Source organism: Neovison vison, chromosome 4 (assembly GCF_020171115.1).
Source record: "Neovison vison isolate M4711 chromosome 4, ASM_NN_V1, whole genome shotgun sequence".
Lineage (NCBI taxonomy): Eukaryota > Metazoa > Chordata > Mammalia > Carnivora > Mustelidae > Neogale > Neogale vison.
The window spans coordinates 12744116-12751769 of NC_058094.1; positions in this window are offsets into that span (position 1 = coordinate 12744116).

The window sequence follows — 7654 nt, forward strand, 5'->3', positions numbered from 1 at the left end:
TGAAACCGAGTCAGCTGTGGGCTAAATCAGAAGCCAAAGCAGGTTCCAGGACAACGGAGACATTTCCCAGAGTTAATAAACAATAATGATGCATGGTTTGATGTCTGGGTAAAGGTGCAGGGAAGATGCTAGTACTTAATAACATATGTCTCTATCATACAGCATTTCTATTTTTTCCTGTAGCCTGGAAAACGCAGAGTTCAGAGACCAGGAGATGGTAGATTTTCAGAAAAACAGTATTCATTATTTTTTCACCACACCCAGTGCTCCATGCAATCCGTGCCCTCTATAATACCCACCACCTGGTACCCCAACCTCCCACCCCCCTACCACTTCAAACCCCTCAGATTGTTTTTAGACTCCTCAGAGTCCATAGTCTCTCATGATTCACCTCCCCTTCCAATTTACTCCAACTCCCTTCTCCTTTCTAACACCCCTTGTCCTCCATGCTATTTGTTATGCTCCACAAATAAGTGAAACCATATGATAATTGACTCTCTCTGCTTGACTTATTTCACTCAGCATAATCTCTTCCAGTCGCGTCCATGTTGCTACAAAAGTTGGGTATTTGTCCTTTCTGATGGAGGCATAATACTCCATAGTGTATATGGATCACATCTTCCTTATCCATTCGTCCGTTGAAGGGCATCTTGGTTCTTTCCATAGTTTGGCGACCGTGGCCATTGCTGCTATAAACATTGGGGTACAGATGACCCTTCTTTTCATGACATCTGTATCTTTGGGGTAAATACCCAGTAGTACAATTGCAGGGTCATAGGAAAGCTCTATTTTTAATTTCTTGAGGAATCTCCACACTGTTCTCCAAAGAGGCTGCCCCAACTTGCATTCCCACCAACAGTGTAAGAGGGTTCCCCTTTCTCCACATCCTCTCCAACACATGTTGTTTCCTGTTTTGTTAATTTTGGCCATTCTAACTGGTGTAAGGTGATATCTCAATGTGGTCGACTTTTTCTGAAGCAGTTGTTATTTCTGATGATTTCCCTAATTTTATTTCTTTTTTTATAGTGGTGTGGGAACCTTGATCTAAATAAATCTTTTGTCTAAAGATTATCTATTCATACATTATCAAATAAAAGACAGTAAACCAAATTTTAATCCAAATCCAGGATGGACACAAAATTTATCTTCATTCCTATTTAGTTTAGAATAATTGGAAGAGTCAACTATTTATTATTCTACACTATTATTTCCTGAACTATATTCTTCAGACAGTTGGCATCCTGAGAGAAGCCCATGGGGAGGAATTGGAAAACTATAGGAAGTTTTCAATGACCAAACATTTCAGGAAGTTGTACAATTATCTGTTATTATACAACAAATGACTCTGATGATTGACAACTTAAGACTACACACTCAATACTTCACAGGTTTTGGGGGTCAGGAGTCCAGTCTCTGGTTAGCAAGACACTTCTGGCTCAAGGTCTCACGTGAGGTGCTAGTGAGGTTGTCCATGATGGCTGTAATCCCCTCAGGGCTCCATAAGAGCTGAAGAATCCATTTCCCACCTCATGCCTGACTGCTGGCAACCCTAAAAAGTCTACCTCCAAGGGTACACATGTGTTGTTTGTAGATTACCTTGTAGTTTTACCAGAAGCTTCCTCAATGATGTGGTAGCCAGTTGTCCTGGAGCCGGAAAGAAAATCAGAGAGTGCTTCAGACAAACAAACAAACAAACAAAAGAACAACAACAACAACAACAACAAAAGGCATTTTTAAAACCCAATCTCAAAAGCGGCATCTCTTACTCTTGCCATATTCTATTTGTTAAAAGCAGATCAAAGTCCAGGTTATATGCAACGCAAAGGATTGTACAAGGTTGTAAATGCCAGGAGGTGGGAATCAGTAAGGACCATATCAGGAACTGTGTAGCCCGGAAATGCTGAGTTAAACAACATTAAAAGATTTCTTAAGTATAAAACCTCTCAAAGCATTTTACTATACAAATGTGTTTTGGGACCTCTCCCAAAGGTTATTTGAGCAGGGGTCAGGAAACTCTCCTTTGGAATGTCTAATAGCGAATATTTTAGATGTGTGGGTTAGAGGGTCTCTGTCCCAATTACTCAGTTCTTTTGCATGAAAAAAGCCATAAATACACAAATTGGTTATTCTCGCCATAAACAATGTTGTCAGGAATACATCTATATCTTCTATGTATATGTGTATATATGTGTGTGTGAGTAGATATAAACAGATAAAGGAGTGGTTGAAGATGAATGTGTAATCAAAATTTTTCATACATGTACAAGGAAATTGACACTTTTAAAAATGTAAGTATAAATATCTAGCAGTAAATAAATAAAATTGTTATATGGGAGGGGAAATATGTAAATTGGTGTAACTGAGTTTCAATGAAACTTTATTTGTAAAAACAATCTATTTTGTCACCCCCCCGGATTAGAGGATGTGGCATTAGCTGATAGTATTTAACAATAACAACTTTTGTCATAGAATCCCTCTCGTACAAAACAGAATGAAATGCTGCCATATAGACATCTGTGATTTTATCAATAAATGCAAAGATATCAGCAAGAAGAAAAATGTTTTAATCATGCCAGAGTAAGTGTCATTGTTTTTCCTCTTTGTTTAGATTCATGGAACACTTTAGGGTCACTGAGGTTTCTTGAAACTCTAGATTATTAATTTCATGAGGGAAGCATCCACATCTCCCATCTTAACCCACCACCATACTTCTCATGTCTAGCATAGGGTCAGAGACCCAATAGGTACTCAACATTTTTGAATGATAGGTAGATGGCTGAAATAATCCCAGCCTTTCATATTGATACTGTCTTTCTTCTTTTTCATGATTGATGTTCTTATCTACCCAAGTGTTCACATTCCAATACATGATGTGTCCTGACCTGAAGCTGACCTCCTTCCTGTGGCATCTCCCTTCTTTCCTGCTATCAGCCTACCCTTGAAGCCTGCAAGTCAGAATCAATATCATGGATGGATTCAGCATGGGGTTGCTGGCCCTTGGCCTCAGCTTCCTTACATGAAGACTGAGGAGAACAGGCTGGCAGGAAAAAGGGAAGAGGAGAGAGAGATGAGAAAGAAAGAGCAATAGGTTTTGAAAGCTTGCAAGTCATCATGAGAGAGCCAGATACTGCTCTGCTGGTATGCTATTTACTACTTAGAACACAATTTTAAAATGGATATTATGGGCACACCTGGGTGGCTCAGTCTGTTAAGCATCTTATTCCGGCTTGGGTCATGATCTCATGGTCTTGGGATTGAGCCCCAAGTTGGGATCCTTGCTCAGTGGGGAGTCTGCCTGCATGCCTCCCCTGACTCAAGCATTCTCTCTCACAAATAAATAAAATAAAGAAATAAAATCTTTTTAGAAAATTAGTTAATTAAAATGGGTATTACTGACTCCATTTTACAAATAAGGAAAGAGTCTTAGAGAGGTTCTGTGACTTGTTGATGGTGACACAGTTAATTAAGGACAGAGATGAAGGATAAACTTGGTCTAGACTAACCCTAAAGCTCATTCCCTAAAACACACATCCTGTTTGCCTGGGACAGACCCAGTATACATCCATTGTCCTGACACAATTATTAAAATCATCCCTTGTACTCTGAAGGTGTCTCATTTTAAAAAGACATTATCTAATCATCTGCCTATAACCTTCTGACTCCCTAGAGATAGCTCTGGCTCTTGCCATGTATACAAATCAGTCAGAGGCCATGGCTAGGATTTTACCCTAGAACCAGGGGCATTCCAACAAGAGGGCCACTGATTGCTTTCCAAACTGGTCTGTGGAGCTCTTGCCAGGCCACTGACTGTTATATTATATATATTACAGTGGGGGTAGGGGGGTTCATGTAGTCTGAATGCCACTGAAAAGGCATGTGCACAGGTGCATGTACACAGAGATAGGCAGACACACAGGCATTTATTTTTAAGCCACCTTCCAAAGTATTTTGCTTCCATTTGCCTCATGGAACGTGTTTTGAGTATAGTCATTCCTGCACTTGAATTCTGGTACCAAAAAAGTTCCTCCTTTTTCCCCTGTAGTCATCATTACTGCTCCTGTTCTGGGTTAATTTTGTCGAATTGGAAGTGGACATAAGAGATTCCTAATTTGGACTTGACTTTGTAGGGCCTCCCTTCCTTGGACTTCAATATGCAGTTTCCATTCAGTACACCAATCTCACCACATTGTTGACAACTCTTTCATGATATTGGTCCTTTTCCATCTAACAGGACAGTTAGTTTGTGATCTTCTTCTCACCTCTAATCAGGGTGCTCACTGTTTTTACGGCACCTCACAGTTTGCTGAGAGTGTCCCATAGAATATTGTATTTGATCTTGACAATCACCCTCACAGGTCACTCAACTGATCCGCATTTTAGAGATGAGAAAACTGAGATTAAGAAAGGTTAAATAAGTCACGCAAAGTCACACAGTGAGTAAAAGTTGACAATGCTGAGACAACTTGAAGAAAGGAATGAAATATGATTCATATCTATATTCTGCAGAATGCCTTTCTTATTGCACACATGTAAGATGTTTATGTTTAATGACTGGCTGAATTAATGAACAAGTATATAGGATTTTGTTTTTCTAACTGGCTATGGTCTCTGTCCTAACTGGGGCAGGATTTGAAATCGTGCCCCTGAGAAATGATGGAAGGACATGTTTTGATTGGGGGGAAGTGTCTCAGGGTGAAGAAGGCAGTAAGGAAGAATTGAGAGCCACCATGTGCAAAAATGAGTGGAATTCAGCTCTGTGTCAAAGGGGATGTATCTGGAATTGTATGGATGTCAAAGGACTTCAGGTTATTATAAGGACTCACATTCTAGCTAATAGAATTGTCCAGGCTTTACAAGACTCTCATGAGGAAGTGAGGTTCCCACCCCAGAGGATATCTTAACAGGAGCTTGACATCCTTGGCAAGAATATGCTAAAGGGGATTCAAGCATTGCCAATAGTAGTTGAAGTGGCTGATCATTATTTCAGTCAACTTTGACAGTAGGAGTTTGAGACTTTCTTTTACATGAATTTTGATTTCATGTTTCATTTAGTTGTCTCCTTCATGTGTCTCTAGGCTGTCTGATTGACATGTTGCTGAGCATTCTGCAATACTGACACAAGTGTCCATGAATGCTACCACTTTGTTCTGTCTCCCAGCAACCATTCTTGTTTTGATGTCAAAGCATCCAAGCCTTAGCCATGCATATAGTAACAACAGGTGTAAACCATTTAAAGATGGCTGCATCATTGTCCCAAAAAACTGGGGTTGATGTCACTGGGACAGGCTGCTTGGAGACTATTCATTGCAGGAGGGCTTGGCCCCTTCTTCAGGTCCAGAGTCAAGGGATCAGGACACAGGAAACAGTTGAAAGGCACTTTTCTAAACCCAGGCCCATGGGGAGAAGGAATTGCATGTAACCAGTATCTTTTTCAGGTTAACCTGAACACAAAAATTATCTCACTGACTGTGTGAAAAAACTGGCAAATGAGCAGGAGAGATGGTAGGACTGGTGAATGGGCAGGTCTCACTGGATAGGAGGTCAGATACATGTGACTTATGAAACAAAACACAGTAAAACTGGTTAAGGAGTTTAGAGATTATAAAGTGAGTTCCTGATTATATGGATGAAGAAGGTGAGGTACAGGGAGGGGAATTAACTGATCCACAGTAACACAGATGGAACCCAGAAACTTGCACACCTGATTCCTATGCTCTCCAGCCTACAATATCCTAAGTCAGAACCCAAGGACTGCACTGTTTATAGTAGTGGAGAGCACCCTAACACCTTGAACATGGGAGGATACTGAAAATTTCCCATATCAGATACAGTTGGGTAATTTGTCTCTCCTAAATCTTATTTCTTTTATTTACAAAGGCAGGGCTTGTCAGTGATTCATTTAACTCACATTCACTATATGCAAGGGAAGGAATCCACCTCAGTGATGAAGAGAATGACTCTGAGTTCAGACTGACATGTCCACATCACGGGAAGCTCTAAACCTTGCTGAGCTTCAGCGTGCCTTTTGGGTTCTCGCCGTGTGCTCAGCCTCATTCTAAACCCTTAGCATGAATTATTTCATTAAAACCTTAACCAAGGGACACCTGGGTGGCTCAGTGGGTTAAGCCACTGCCTTCAACTCAGATCATGGTCTCAGGGTTCTGGGATCCAGCCCCACATTGGGCTCTCTGCTCAGCAGGGATCCTGCTTCCCCCTCCCTCTCTGCCTGCCTATCTGCCTACTTGTGATCTCTCTCTGTGTCAAATAAATAAATAAAATCTTTAAAAAAATCCTTAACCAAACTCTGAGATAGTTCTATAATTGTCCCTATTGTATGTGTGCAGTAACAGAGACCTCCAAAAGTTAGGCAATGTGCTAAAACTCATATAATTAAGGTAAAGTCCTATACACACAGAGTAAGTTTTCAGCACATATTCTCTCTTCCTACAAAGATTTCTTCTTCCTCAAGCATCAACACCAAGACCACAGCTCTACTAAATATCTCACTTCATGTTGGGGGCCAGGGATGTGTATCTTTTAACCCTTGGTAGCTCACAGGCAAGCAGGGGAGTAAAATAATTGCACACAATGAAAAATCCAGTGTGGTATATGGTTTCAAAGTATTCCTGTCTGTAATTCCTTAGAGTGGCCTTTGAAGACCCATGGTTTACTTACAGGTTTACTTACACAGCCTTCTCTTGCTGGCCACCAGAAAGAGCAACAGTGACAACCACAACAACCTGCAGAAGTCATTGCAACTCATACTTTCTCAAAGTCATCAATGCATAAGGACCGCCCTTAAATGAGAGCAATGGTATTATCATTACTATGAATAGTAATCCTTACTATTCCTTGAGGTAGCTGGACTTGTCCTGATTATAGATCAGAAAATCAAGGCTCAGAAAGTCTAAATTCACTATCCTGGAAGCAGATCCAGATTTTGTTTCCAAACTTGTTTCCAAACCAGCACACTTGGGGCACCTGGGTGGCTCAGTGGGTTAAAGCCTCTGCCTTCAGCTCGGGTAATGATCCCAGAGTACTGGGATCAAGCCCCACATCGGGCTCTCTGATCAGCAGGGAGCCTACTTTCTTTCCTCTTTCTCTGCCTGCCTCTTTGACCACTTGAGATCTCTGTCTGTCAAAAAAAAAAAAAAAAAAGGACACTGACTTCAAAAATAAATATTAAAAATTATTATTAATTCATGTAAAAAATAAAATATACATGAAGTTGTATAGGTGGCTTAGTTGGTTAAGCATCTGTCTCCAGCTCAGGTAATGATCTTGGGGTCCTGGGATCAGGTGCCACATCGGGTTCCCTGCTCCGTGGGGAGCCTGCTTCTCCCTCTCCTTCTGTCCCCACCCCTGCTTCTGTTCTCTCTCTCTCTCATAAATAACATCTTAAAAAAATAATATATGTTGTTCAGTAAAGACATGATTATGTGATGATATATCATGAGTCTGTTAAAAAGAATGAAGTAAATTTGTACAAATGTGGGAAATAACTAAGGTAAATGAATTGAGTGAAAAAATTGGAGGACAACTAAAGTAAACGATTATATTTGTCTAAAAATAATATTATATCTAAATTTATACACATATATACATTGCAATTTTCTTGGAAGTTCTTTTTTTTTAAGATTTTATTTATTTATTT